The sequence below is a fragment of the Eubalaena glacialis genome, chromosome 2, assembly GCF_028564815.1.
Source record: "Eubalaena glacialis isolate mEubGla1 chromosome 2, mEubGla1.1.hap2.+ XY, whole genome shotgun sequence".
In the NCBI taxonomy this organism is placed as follows: domain Eukaryota; kingdom Metazoa; phylum Chordata; class Mammalia; order Artiodactyla; family Balaenidae; genus Eubalaena; species Eubalaena glacialis.
This window is the reverse complement of record NC_083717.1, coordinates 3,976,231-3,990,998: the sequence shown is the minus strand read 5'-3', so window position 1 is coordinate 3,990,998 and position 14,768 is coordinate 3,976,231.

The window sequence follows — 14,768 nt, the reverse complement described above, 5'->3', positions numbered from 1 at the left end:
CACCTCACTTACACCAATGGACAGATCATCCAAAATGAAAATAAATAAGGAAACAGAAGCTTTAAATGACACAATAGACCAGATAGATTTAATTGATATTTATAGGACATTCCATCCAAAAACAGCAGATTACACGTTCTTCTCAAGTGCGCATGGAACATTCTCCAGGATAGATCACATCTTGGGTCACAAATCAAGCCTCAGTAAATTTAAGAAAATTGAAATCATATCAAGCATCTTTTCTGACCACAACGCTATGAGATTAGAAATGAATTACAGGGGAAAAAACGTAAAAAACACAAACACATGGAGGCTAAACAATACGTTATTAAATAACCAAGAGATCACTGAAGAAATCAAAGAGGAAATCAAAAAATACCTAGAGACAAATGACAATGAAAACACGATGATCCAAAACCTATGGGATGCAGCAAAAGCAGTTCTAAGAGGGAAGTTTATAGCTATACAAGCGTACCTCAAGAAACAAGAAAAATCTCAAGTAAACAATCTAACCTTACACCTAAAGGAACTAGAGAAAGAAGAACAAACAAAACCCAAAGTTAGCAGAAGGAAAGAAATCATAAAGATCAGAGCGGAAATAAATGAAATAGAAACAAAGAAAACAATAGCAAAGATCAATAAAACTAAAAGCTGGTTCTTTGAGAAGATAAACAAAATTGATAAGCCATTAGCCAGACTCACCAAGAAAAAGAGGGAGAGGACTCAAATCAATAAAATTAGAAATGAAAAAGGAGATGTTACAACAGACACCACAGAAATACAAAGCATCCTAAGAGACTACTACAAGCAACTCTATGCCAATAAAATGGACAACCTGGATGAAATGGACAAATTCTTAGAAAGGCATAACCTTCCAAGACTGAACCAGGAAGAAACAGAAAATATGAACAGACCAATCACAAGTAATGAAATTGAAACTGTGATTAAAAATCTTCCAACAAAAAAAAAAAAAAAAAAAAAAAAATCTTCCAACAAACAAAAGTCCAGGACCAGATGGCTTCACAGGTGAATTCTATCAAACATTTAGAGAAGAGCTAACACCCATCCTTCTCAAACTCTTCCAAAAAATTGCAGAGGAAGGAACACTCCCAAACTCCTTCTATGAGGCCACCATCACCCTGATACCAAAACCAGGCAAAGATACTACAAAAAAAGAAAATTACAGACCAATATCACTGATGAATATAGATGCAAAAATCCTCAACAAAATACTAGCAAACAGAATCCAACAACACATTAAAAGGATCATACACCACGATCAAGTGGGATTTATCCCAGGGATGCAAGGATTCTTCAATATACGCAAATCAATCAGTGTGATACACCATATTAACAAATTGAAGAATAAAAACCACATGATCATCTCAATAGATGCAGAAAAAGCTTTAGACAAAATTCAACACCCATTTATGATAAAAACTCTCCAGAAAGTGGGCATAGAGGGAACCTACCTCAACATAATAAAGGCCATATATGACAAACCCACAGCAAACATCATTCTCAACGGTGAAAAACTGAAAGCATTTCCTCTAAGATCAGGAACGAGACAAGGATGTCCACTCTCACCACTATTATTCAACATAGTTCTGGAAGTCCTAGCCACGGCAATCAGAGAAGAAAAAGAAATAAAAGGAATACAAATTGGAAAGAAGAAGTAAAACTGTCACTGTTTGCAGATGACATGATACTATACATAGAGAATCCTAAAACTGCCACAAGAAAACTGCTAGAGCTAATTAATGAATATGGTAAAGTTGCAGGATACAAAATTAATGCACAGAAATCTCTTGCATTCCTATACACTAATGATGAAAAATCTGAAAGAGAAATTATGGAAACACTCCCATTTACCATTGCAACAAAAAGAATAAAATACCTAGGAATAAACCTACCTAGGGAGACAAAAGACCTGTATGCAGAAAACTATAAGACACTGATGAAAGAAATTAAAGATGATACCAACAGATGGAGAGATATACCATGTTCTTGGATTGGAAGAATCAACATTGTGAAAATGACTATACTACCCAAAGCAATCTACAGATTCAATGCAATCCCTATCAAATTACCAATGGCATTTTTTACGGAGCTAGAACAAATCATCTTAAAATTTGTATGGAGACACAAAAGACACTGAATAGCCAAAGCAGTCTTGAGGGGAAAAAACGGAGCTGGAGGAATCAGACTCCCTGACTTCAGACTATACTACAAAGCTACAGTAATCAAGACAACATGGTACTGGCACAAAAACAGAAACATAGATCAGTGGAACAAGATAGAAAGCCCAGAGATAAACCCACGCACCTACGGTCAACTAATCTATGACAAAGGAGGCAAAGATATACAATGGAGAAAAGACAGTCTCTTCAATAAGTGGTGCTGGGAAAACTGGACAGCTACATGTAAAAGAATGAAATTAGAATACTCCCTAACACCATACACAAAAATAAACTCAAAATGGATTAGAGACCTAAATGTAAGACTGGACACTATAAAACTCTTAGAGGAAAACATAGGAAGAACACTCTTTGACATAAATCACAGCAAGATCTTTTTTGATCCACCTCCTAGAAGAATGGAAATAAAAACAAAAATAAACAAATGGGACTTAATGAAACTTCAAAGCTTTTGCACAGCAAAGGAAACCATAAACAAGACGAAAAGACAACCCTCAGAATGCGAGAAAATATTCGCAAAGGAATCAACGGACAAAGGATTAATCTCCAAAATATATAAACAGCTCATTCAGCTCAATATTAAAGAAACAAACACCCCAATCCAAAAATGCGCAGAACACCTAAATAGACATTTCTCCAAAGAAGACATACAGACGGCCGCGAAGCACATGAAAAGATGCTCAACATCACTAATTATTAGAGAAATGCAAATCAAAAGTACAATGAGGTATCACCTCACACCAGTTAGAATGGGCATCATCAGAAAATCTACAAACAACAAATGCTGGAGAGGGTGTGGAGAAAAGGAACCCTCTTGCACTGTTGGTGGGAATGTGGATTGATACAGCCACTATGGAGAACAATATGGAGGTTCCTTAAAAAACTAAAAATAGAATTACCATATGACCCAGCAATCCCACTACTGGACATATACCCAGAGAAAACCGTAATTCAAAAAGACACATGCACCCGAATGTTCATTGCAGCACTATTTACAATAGCCAGGTCATGGAAGCAACCTAAATGCCCATCAACAGACGAATGGATAAGGAAGTTGTGGTACATATATACAATGGAATATTACTCAGCCATAAAAAGGAATGAAATTGAGTCATTTGTTGAGAGGTGGATGGATCTAGAGACTGTCATACAGAGTGAAGTAAGTCAGAAAGAGAAAAACAAATATCGTATATTAACGCATGTATGTGGAACCTAGAAAAATGGTACAGATGAGCCGGTTTGCAGGGCAGAAGTTGAGACACAGATGTAGAGAACAGACATATGGACACCAAGGGGGGAAAACCGCGGTGGGGTGGGGATGGTGGTGTGCTGAATTGGGCGATTGGGATTGACATGTATACAGTGATGTGTATAAAATTGATGACTAATAAGAACCTGCAGTATAAACAAACAAACAAAACAACTAATACTAAACTTTCATTGGGTTATTTGTATGGAAATATGTTAATATAAATGTTTCAGACATTACATGAAATTTCTAGAAATCTTATATGTTCTGGTATAATGTTATAAGTCATAATCCTAGTTATTACTTTAAAATGTATATCTCAGAAATAACTAATTTGCTTGTCAACTGCATTATTATGAACTTTCATCAAATCTTTAACCGTGGTCATTTTTAAGTCTTTTGTCATTTACAGACAGTTCTGGGTGTACTCTGATGCTTTTGTAAATATGTTCCTATAAAAGGGTTTCATCTTCAGGAAATTCATGGAAAAGACTCTGACAAGTACAGGTTTCTGGTACCTGACTGTACTGCTGAACTGAATGAATAAGCATTTTCAGAACTCTAATGAAAAACTGATGAGCTCATAAAAGTGCTAACAAAAGATCAAGATGAAAAAAAAAATTAATTACATGGGACTGAGTGAACTGATGAGGATGAGTATAATTTTTGTGACTTTCTGTTTGAATTTAAAAAAAGAAAAAATCCCACAAGGACTCAGAGGCAAAGAATATACAAATCAATTTTCACTGCAAAGTAAAGGAGCTGTTACAGTGGAGGATTACTGGACTGAATGTCAATATTATGACATAGTATGAGTGTGTTTCATGTTTGGTAATTGCAATCATTGTTGCTTTTGTTGTGGTCATCCATGTACAATGCTTGGTGTCAGTCTATTTATCTCTGGTAAAAATAAAATACAGTGTGTGTGAAAAAAAAAAAAAAAAAAAAAGAAATGGGGGACACAGAGGGGCTTTTGTACCCGGGAGGACCCCACAGTGTCCTGCTTGATTTCACACCTACACACCCAGAAAATACAGTCAAAATATATGCTCTGGCGTCTGTAATTGTTGGTAAAAATAACCTTCCTATTTGCAGACAAACTTCCTGGCAGAGCTGTCTGATCAACTCCCTTCCTTCACCTCTGGACCTGGGGCTAGAACCACTGTTTATCATCTTTGTGCTGGTAAAGAAAAAATAAAAAGAAGGTACATAATTAACATTGAATCAGCGATAACCTCAGCTCCATAATTTTAAATCCTTAGTTGTTTTTCCTGCATGTCTTCAGTGGGTGCCCTTGATATCCACACACATAATAGAAATAGACATTCTCTGAACTTAAAAAATGGAAAGTTGAATGAAATTAAATAGGTGAAAAGATCTTTCTCTGACTATATTGATAAATAATAGTGTAAGAACTTGGAATGTTTGGTGAAGAGGAATTTTCTTCCAGTTAAAAATTACATCCAAGTCTTTAGCTTTCTTCCAGGGTGTTCCAAATAATCTTTGATTTCTGCCGGCACTTTCTTGGATATGGTTCACTTGTCAAACATCCTGAATAAATAGTGATGAGCCTTTCACCCATATCGGTGACAAAAACTGACTCTGATCCAGAGCACAGAGCTGGATTCTGAATAGATGCTTTAAAATGGATATGAAAAGAAAGGCAGCCCTGTGTTTCAATGCATCTTTGTGAGAAATGTGTCCATGCTCTTACCTGCCTTGGATGTGACATGTAAGAGATCAATTTCAATTGTCTCTGAGTTACAGTACTGATTTTAGAAATGACATGGCATTTTTTTGACACTTTGCATTTTTAGCATGTGAATATTTGGAACTATAGGCAACACTTTATACATAGGTCAAAGTAAAGAGCTATTGTATTAGCTATAGTTATGTGTTATATATAACCACAATTATGAGAAATCCCTACTGCAAAAAAGAATACAAAATTGAATTTAATAACAACTAGGTCTTTAATGCTTACCTTTAAAAATTTTTGTTTTATTGAAGTATAGTTGATTTACAATATTGTGTTAATTTCTGCTGTACAACAAAGTGACTCAGACACATGTAGACATTCTTTTTTATATTATTTTCCATTATGGTTTATTATCTTTTATTTTATGATACTAGAAAATACTTTCTATACCTGCATTGCTTTTATGTTATAGGAATGAGATATATTGAGAGACTATCCAATATATGCCCTCATACTATGCTACCAAGATATGTGTGTTGAAAAACAATGATTCTTTTTTTTTTTTAATAAATTTATTTATTTTATTTATTTATTTCTGGCTGTGTTGGGTCTTCACTGCGGTCCGTGGGCTTCTCATTGCGGTGGCTTCTTTTGTTGCGGAGCACGGGGTATAGGCGCATGGGCTTCAGTAGTTGTGGCATGTGGGTTCTGGAGTGCAGGCTCAGTAGTTGTGGCGCACGGGCTTAGTTGCTCCACGGCGTGTGGGATCTTCCCGGACCAGGGATTGAACCCATGTCCCCTGCATTGGCAGGCGGATTCTTAACCAATGCACCACCAGGGAAGCCCCGATTCAATTCTTATTCAAGAACAAAACTGTGTTTCCTGCTGTAGTGAATAGTGAAAGGGGGACCTTTACAATCAACATCACATAGAAATTAATGTGGGATTAAACATTAAAATGCCTTAGAAATGGACTATAAAATATAGGAAGCTTGAACATTTTGTTTATTATGACAGAGCACCTACTAGATTAACTCTCAGATGAGGAAGAATTCTAGTGGTCCAAGGAATAAAGGTGTATTTTTCTCTTTTCTTTTCTCTTTTTATTGCCTCTCCTGTCCTTAATTTCCCTTTCTAGCTATCTCTGTTCTTCAGCTGTTAGAAAGGTTTTCTTTATTTCTTTGTCTATCCAATATTTTCTTCCACTGGAAAGATGTCTCCCCTTAACTGGCCATCATATGTACCCACACAAGATGTGGCAGAGAGATATAAACAACACACCCAGGATCCCTTCCCACAGGCAATTTAGACTGTATCTGGGGAGACAACCCTGCATGTACGAAGCGATGAGCAGAAGTAAATATGTGATTGAAAACCACTCACCACTCACATAGAAAAGGTGGATTGTTTGACCACAAGAAGGAGAAGGGAAAAAAATCTCCGTGAGGATTCGTGATGTAAGGCTAAGGGCTGGGAAGTAACTGCAGGAAACCAGGCCAATATATTGAGCGTCTGGGAGAGGCTAAACTAAGCCTCTAAGACTAAAAGATTATTTGGCAATAATAGCTCATTTAGGCAGACGCAGTCTGGGCACAAGGCCACAAATGTGAGCGCTCCTGAAAAAAAGCCCTTGACAAAGCTTGTATTGTACACCTGTTGGGTATGGACAGGCTAGTTCTGGCTCTTCAGTGATACCTGGACCTACAAATGATAACCTGGACATCTGCTTAGAAGAATTAGAGAAGTACTTATATGGATCACAAACTCAGGAGTAATGCAGGGACCTGGGATCTGGTGCCTGGACCAGAATCAGGCAGAGCTGGGTCATCAGGATCTTATCCAAGCTCTTCTGTGTCATTTGAAGCTGCAAGTTCCTTTTGTTTCATTAATTGCCTTTCAGAGAAAGTGCTGGGTAATGTTTGGCCAGGTCTAAGTAAGGATACTTCTTTGACCATCAGACTTGGGGAAAAGGTTGGACTAAACCTATGGTGATTTTTACATAGTACTTTTGGAGTTGTATCTTGGCATTGTGAGTTACATTCTTGATAAAGTGTGTTCTCAAAAGCATGTTGCTGAGGGTAAGAGAAGAAGACAGAAAATAAAAGCCCATGAACAGTCAAGATCTTAGGAAATGCTACAGGAACTGATGAATAAGAAACAAGAGTTTGGTCTTGACAAATAATGAAACCGTAGAGAATAAATGAGAGAAAAATATTGAATGCTATGATCACTTAAGAATTTTTTAAAAAAATTCACGGCTGTAAGTTAATGAGATCAAATTGAAAGTGACCCATGTTGAAATTTACAATAGCAGAGATAAGAAGATACAAAAACTTCTTCTTCAATTCTTCTAGTCTGAGAACTAAGGGGCACCAGTGAGATTGTGTCTGCATGGCAACACAAACAGATTTGAAAGGTTAAAAATTCACACAAACAATTATTTTCTTCACTCATGCAAATGCCTAGATTGCTGCCTTTCCCACTGCATTGGTGAATAGGCCTTTGTCTCAAGGGTCTTTGAGACTCAGCCTTTGTTGAGAATCCCTGGGGGATGGGGAGGAGCAAGTCGGGGCAAGGGAGGAACTGTAAAGTAGTTTAGAAGACAATCCTTTTTTTTTATGAAACAGATTTTTATATTTTTAATGTTCTTTTTTTAAGGTTTCTAATCAGTTGACTTTATTTTTTTCATTTAAAAATTTTTTAAAATTTATTTATTATTTATTTATTTATTTTTGGCTGTGTTGGGTCTTCGTTGCTGCATGCGGGCTTTCTCTAGTTGGGGCTACTCTTCATTGCGGTGGCTTCTCTTGCTGTGGAGCATGGGCTCTAGGTGCACAGGCTTCAGTAGTTGCGGCACACGGGCTCAGTAGTTGTGGCTCGTGGGCTCTAGAGCACAGGCTCAGCAGTTGTAGCACACAGGCCTAGTTGCTCCGTGGCATGTGGGATCTTCCCGGACCAGGGCTCGAGCTCATGTCCCTTGCTTTGACGGGCAGACTCCCAACCACTGCGCCACCAGGGAAGCCTGGTGTGCGGGCTTCTCACTGCGGTGGCTTCTCTTGTTGCGGAGCATGGGTTCTAGGCTCACAGGCTTCAGTAGTTGTGTTACGCGGGCTCAGTAGTTGTGGCTCTCGGGCTCTAGAGTGCAGGCTCAGTAGTTGTGGCGCATGGGCTTAGTTGCTCCGAGGCATGTGGGATCTTCCTGGACCAGGGCTCGAATCTGTGTTGCCTGCATTGGCAGGCGGATTCTTAACCACTGCACCACCAGGGAATTCCCATTAAAAATTTTTTTTTAATTTTACATTGGAGTATAGTTGATTTACAATGTTGTGTTAATTTCAGGTGTACAGCAAAGTGATTCAGTTATACATATACATGTATCTGTTCTTTTTCAGATTCTTTTCCCATATAGGTCATTACAGGGTATCGAGTAGAGTTCCCTGTACTACAGTAGGTCCTTGTTGGTTATCTGTTTTATATATAGTAGTGTGTGTATGTTAGAAGACAGGATAATTCTTAATGCAACTAAGTATTTTTTGTTAGAGTCCCAGGATATGTCCCATATTATGGAGCCCTACCCAAGCACACTTTTCAGAAAGGATCCCTGGCTCTGTGTGACACCCAAAGCTGAGAGCTCTCTATGTACTGCCCACCCTTCCCATATTGGGGCTATTTGTCACTCTGCATTCCCATGGCCCAAGGCCATGAGTGATCAACGTGATTCTCTAGCTGGCTGAATATATTTGAAATGTGATTAAAGAGATTAAAAAAAAAGAAATGAAAAGACATCAGAACTTGGATTTAATTGTTGATTAATGAGAGAAAACAATGATACTGGATTGATAAGGTGTATGTGATCCCCAACTCAAACTAGCTAAAGCAAAGAGAAAGTTATTCCAGGGTACAAGTGTCTCATGGAGCCCGAGGAAAGAAATAATGCTGGGTCTCAGGGGGGAAGGGATCCAGGCTCTCAGATCCTGGCAGCATCTTGCTCCTGCTTGGTGAACATCTACCCCTTCCTTCCTTAACTCAGCCAGCCAGGTCCTGGATCCTACCTTAATCACGACCTCAGGAGCACAGAGGTCCCCTGCGGAGGTGAGCCTACTCTTTACCTTGCCCCAAAGCCTTGAGATACATAAAGTGTACTACATCCTAATCTCTGCTGCCTTGCCTCTCACCAGGAATCCCAGGAACCTGCAAGGCTTCTGACCACACCCCAAAGGCATCTCAGGGCATTCTCTTCCTCTGCCGGCTGGGACCCTAGTCACCCTTCAGGGACCAGCTCAAATCTGTAAAATCTTGCCCAACTGTTCTACCCCAAACTAGCCTTTCCTTCCTTTGTCTCCACTGAGAAGTATGTTACTAATCTTTTAAATTTCTCTCCACAGTCAGCCTTGGCACCTAGTAGTGGCTTAATAAGTATGTACCACGTTGAACCAAACAAGCACGTCTGATCCGGCAGGTCCGTTCTTCCCAAGGTGGACCGCCAGCCCTCCTGGACACCTCACATGAATCATCATGACACTGACAGGTCTGGGGGTTGCCACAAAGAGCTTGTGCCCAAGTCAAACAAGGAGATAGCTTTGACACATGTAAATCCATCTTTGTAGGTAGAAAAAGACATAAAGTAATGACTCAGAGGAACACTGAAAAGACAAAGTAGTGTTACATCTTCTTTTCAACGTTCCCATTGTCCCTGTGTTAAATATCTAAGCACCAAGTTTTGCCCTTGAAGTGCTGTACTGGCTCCCAGCTTGGTGACTTTTTTTTTTATTGAAGTCTAGTTGATTTACAATGTTGTGTGAATTACTACTGTACAGAGAAGTGACTCAGTTTTTGACTTTTTAAAATATTCTTTTCCATGATGGTTTATCACAGGATATTGAATATAGTTCCCTATGCTCCACAGTAGGACCTTGTTGTTTATCCATTCTCTAGATAAAGTCTGCACCCCTATGTTCATAGCAGCACTGTTCACAATATCCAGCTTAGTGACTTTAAGGTGCCGTTTGATCTCAACTTGATCAAGAGCCACCTCCCTCTTTGTCCAACTTCAAAGAGTAAGTAGGATGTAGGAAAAAGCATCTTTTTTTTTTTTTTCGAAATTTCTTCCTTTGAAATTTGTTTTTCTGTGATATCTGAGGGTTTCTAGTAAGAAACAGTAAGTAAAATAAGACAATCACAGAATCGAAAGCTTAACCTCCATTAAGTAACAATACAGGTTCACATGTATTCCTTGTGTTGTGCTGTATTTTTGTAAGTAAAAACAAAAAGACAATCAGCTCCAGTCTTTGCCTTCAGAATCCCCTCTCAACATCTGTGCTTATCCGAACAGCTAGTGCTGTGTCTGTCCTCTTCCTTCTGGGCCACCTCCCATACACTCCCACCCAGAGACCAGCCTCCAGCAGGTCAGCCAGTGCTCCCGTAAGCTTAAAAGATTCATGAACAAAGACAGCCGTATACTCTCTCCCCTTGTCGGGTTGGGGGGCACTTTCCCTGGTAAGGACTCCCCAGGGTCGTGTTACCATCCACTTTAGCTACAATCACCATTGTTCAGCCAAGGTTCCCCTACCAAAAGCCATTGTGCAAAAGGACTCGCTTTCCCATTTGGGTGCACACCAGGGCCTAGGTCTGTCAGTTCTCAGGGCTCCCTGGCACCGAATGCTTCACCTAGGGAGGTGGTGCCTCTCTGGTGGGAAGCAAAAGCCACCACTTGGCTCCTGACAACCGACGCCCAGAGCATCCTGGTTTGTCTTGGTGTCTAACAACTCGAGTTAAATTGCGTTTTATCCCTAAGACAACACTTTCAACATCATGGCGCTTTGCAGATAGTAAGTAAGCACGATATAAACAAAACTGCAGCAAAGGGACATTTATGTTTTCATTTGGTGGAGTGGGCTTTTTTGGGTTTTGGTTTTTGTTTTGTTACTTTGGTTGAATCATAGTCCTCCGGTATTTAGAAAAGAACAAAAAGGAGCAGTTTCCAGATCCACCTGATAAGAACCTCTGGGCCTGGACTCTCTTTCATTGCCCATGGGATTGAATTTTAGAGCCAAAACACTAGGTTTGAGTAGAAAAGAAAGCGTTGAAAAAAGGCAAAGCAAGATTCTCTTTTTAAAAAATGAAACCTGAAATGTGACTTGAAAGAGGTTCCATGTGTAAAGTTGTCTAGGGAAAGTTTATTGAATTTTTATTCTTCATTTTAGTTTTGTTTTGGGCAAGAAGCAATCCAGAATTCTCTTCAGAATATGAATTTTGACACCATTAATAGCTGGACTTTGCATTCTCTTTCTCCACCAACAAGCAGTCTTGTTTTCTGGATGGTTATAGCTTATTTGTATAGAGAAGACATTTTGTAGAGACCTTTTCTTACCAAGCAGAGCTCAAGAGTACTCACACTGTGTTTCTGGAATCCTCTTTTCAAAAAATTTTTATTATCTATCTATCTATGGTCCCACCACGCGGCTTGCGGGATCATAGTTCCCTGACCAGGGATTGAACCTGGGCACCAGGCAGTGAGAGTGCAGAGTCCTAACCACTGGACCACCAGGGAAGTCCCTTTAATTTTTATTTTCGATTGGAGTATAGTTCATTAACAATGTTGTGTTAGTTTCAGGTGTACACCGAAGTGATTCAATTATACTTAGACATGTATCTATTCTTTTTCAAATTCTTTTCATGTCTGTCATTACAGAAGATTGAGTAGAGTTCCCTGTGCTACAGTAGGACCTCGTTGGTTATCTGGAATCCTCTTGTCTTCCTTTTAAGGCCTGCTTGCTTCAAATTTCTTTTATACTGACTTTTTATTTCATGAGAAATACATGGTCATCAAAGAAAAAAATCAGAAAGTACAGGCAAGAAAAATAAAAATCACCTGTAAACCCACTCTTTAGATAGGATGATGTGGTAGGTATATCCTTCATATTTATAAACAGAGTAAGTTTTATTTGTTTGTTCTCATTTTTTAAAATTTTATTGAAGTATAATTGCTTTACAATGTTGTGTTAACTTCTGCTGTACAGCAAAGTGATTCAGTTATACATATATATACAGTCTTTTTTAACATATTCTTTTCCATGATGGTTTATCGCAGGATAGTGAATATAGTTCCCTGTGCTATACAGTAGGACGTTGTTGTTTATCCATTCTCTATATATAATAGTTTGCATCTGCTCATCCCAAACTCCCAGTCCATCCCTCCCCCACCCTCCCTCCCCCTTGGCAGCCACAGTCTGTTCTCTATGTCTCTGAGTCTGTTTCTGTTTCATAGATATATTCATTTGTGTTGTATTTTAGGTTCCACATATAAGTGATATCATATGGTATTTGTCTTTCTCTTTCTGATTTACTTCAGTTAGTATGATAATCTCTAGTTGTATCCATGTTGCTGCAAATGGCATTATTTCATTCTTTTTTTATGGCTGAGTAGTATTCATTGTATATATGTACCACATCTTCTTTATCCATCATCTATTGATGGACATTTAAGTTGTTTCCATGTCTTGGCTATTGTGAATAGTGCTGCTATGAACATAGGGGTGCATGTATCTTTTCAAATTATAGTTTTGTCTGGGTATATGCCCAGGAGTGGGATTGCTGGATCATATGGTAGTTCTATTTTTAGTTTTTTAAGGAACCTCCATACTGTTCTCCATAGTGGCTGCACCAATTTATATTCCCACCAACAGTGTAGAAGGGTTCCCTTTTCTCCACACCCTCTCCAGCATTTGTTATTTGCAGACCTTTTAATGATGGCCATTCTGACCAGTGTGAGGTGATACCTAGTTATTGTTTTGATTTGCATTTCTCTAATAATTCTTGCTTGTTTTCTTTTTTATTTATTTATTTTTAAATTTATTTTTGGGCTGCGTGGGGTCTTCGTTGCCGCACGCGGGCTTTCTCTAGTTGTGGCGAGCAGGGGCTACTCTTCATTGCGGTGCGTGGGCTTCTCATTGCAGTGGTTCTCTTGTTGTGGAGCACGGGCTCTAGGCACTTCAGTAGTTGTGGCACGCGAGCTCAGTAGTTGTGGCTCACGGGCTTTGTTGCTCTGAGGCATGTGGGATCTTCCCGGACCAGGGATCGAACCCATGTCCCCTGCATTGGCAGGCAGATTCTTAACAATTATGCCACCAGGGAAGTCCTGCTTGTTTTCTTGAATGAAGGTGGCAGACATTCTTTGTATAGAGAGAGACAGAAATTCACCATGAAGCAGAACCTCTAGGTTGTGTGAAGGTCACTTCAGTGGCCCTTTTAGTTTTGCAATAATAATGTTCAGCAGGATCTCTTGGTCCTGAGTTCAGAGTTCAAGTGGATCTCTTCCTTGAATTAACAAAGCTGACCCTCCCTCCCAAACTTCTCTCCATTGATATAAAAATATTTGGGAGATGGTGGTGGACCAGTTGAGGAGCTCGGTGTTTGTCTTGGGTTTGGTGCGGCCTGGTCATCCATTCCCTGATCCTGAAAGGTCGGTGTTGGAGAGGCTGGTTGGAGTGGATCGAGGTGGGTCCAGAGAAGAGCCAGGAGATGGTTTAAATAAAAAAAACTTGACAAGGACACACGTCCAGGTTGGAAACTCAAGCTCAGCATGTGGGGACGGTGGGAAAACTATACACAACCCAGCACGTGGTTGCTGTTCAAAGCAACTCCAGGCCTAGTCACCTTGGCAATTTGTGCCTTGGGGAGCGATGGCTGAGGAGAAGAGTGTTCACTAAGAAGAGTCATTAGCCTCCAATGTGGCGGTGCATCTGAGGCTTGGGCAGAAATATGAACCAATGGAGTCATCCCAGTAATGGTCGACAACCATTTTCTGCCAAACTACAGTTGGCCAGCCTTCAGTTACAACACAGGGAGGCTGCAAGGAGCAGTGGGGGAGGGGTGGGATGGGGAGAGGGACTGTGGAGTCTCCAACTCCCCCTCTGCCTGGCATGAATGCAGGTGTGTGTGTGTGTATGTGTGTGTGTGTGTCGGGGGATGGTACTTCAGAAGTTGGGGGATTTGAACACCTGGAGGTGGGAAGGGTCCTTAAGAAGACGTTATGAGTGGAGCGTGTAGGTGTGGAAGCAATCAACTGTACACATGTGACAAGACTGTATTTGTGCCCTAAAGGGGAGAAGCAAGTTATACCTTGTGTGATTGTGCTTGTGTATGTGTGTGTTATTTTTATTGAAGGCAGCCCGTTGATTGGTGCTAGTGCTTTAGTTCAGGGAACTTCAGGCATTGATGACAGAGCAAAGCAAAGTGGTTTTTTTATTTTGGTGACGTGGTCTTTCTGACCTACCTCTTAAGTATCCAACTATTTCACTGATAGGTCAAGCCAGTTCCATTATTCCATCTCATAATGATTGGATGGAATCAGGAGAAAGGCCTACAAAAAGATATAGGGAGGAGCAAGGGGGGTCACTGAGAAAAAGGACCTCCTAGAGCCAGGTGAGTTTTGATAGTCTCCAAAACCACAAAGCCCCATAGTCTTTGCTGCCCAGCTCCCCACTCTCTGCTTATGTCACTGGCCTGGGAACAAGTGCAGCCTCTTCTCAGTCACAAGCTTTTGTTGCTAGCTTTTCATTTTTGCCAAAGTTTAAAACCTTTTAAAATAAAATTTCTAAAGATAAACAGAAGTAGAAAGAAC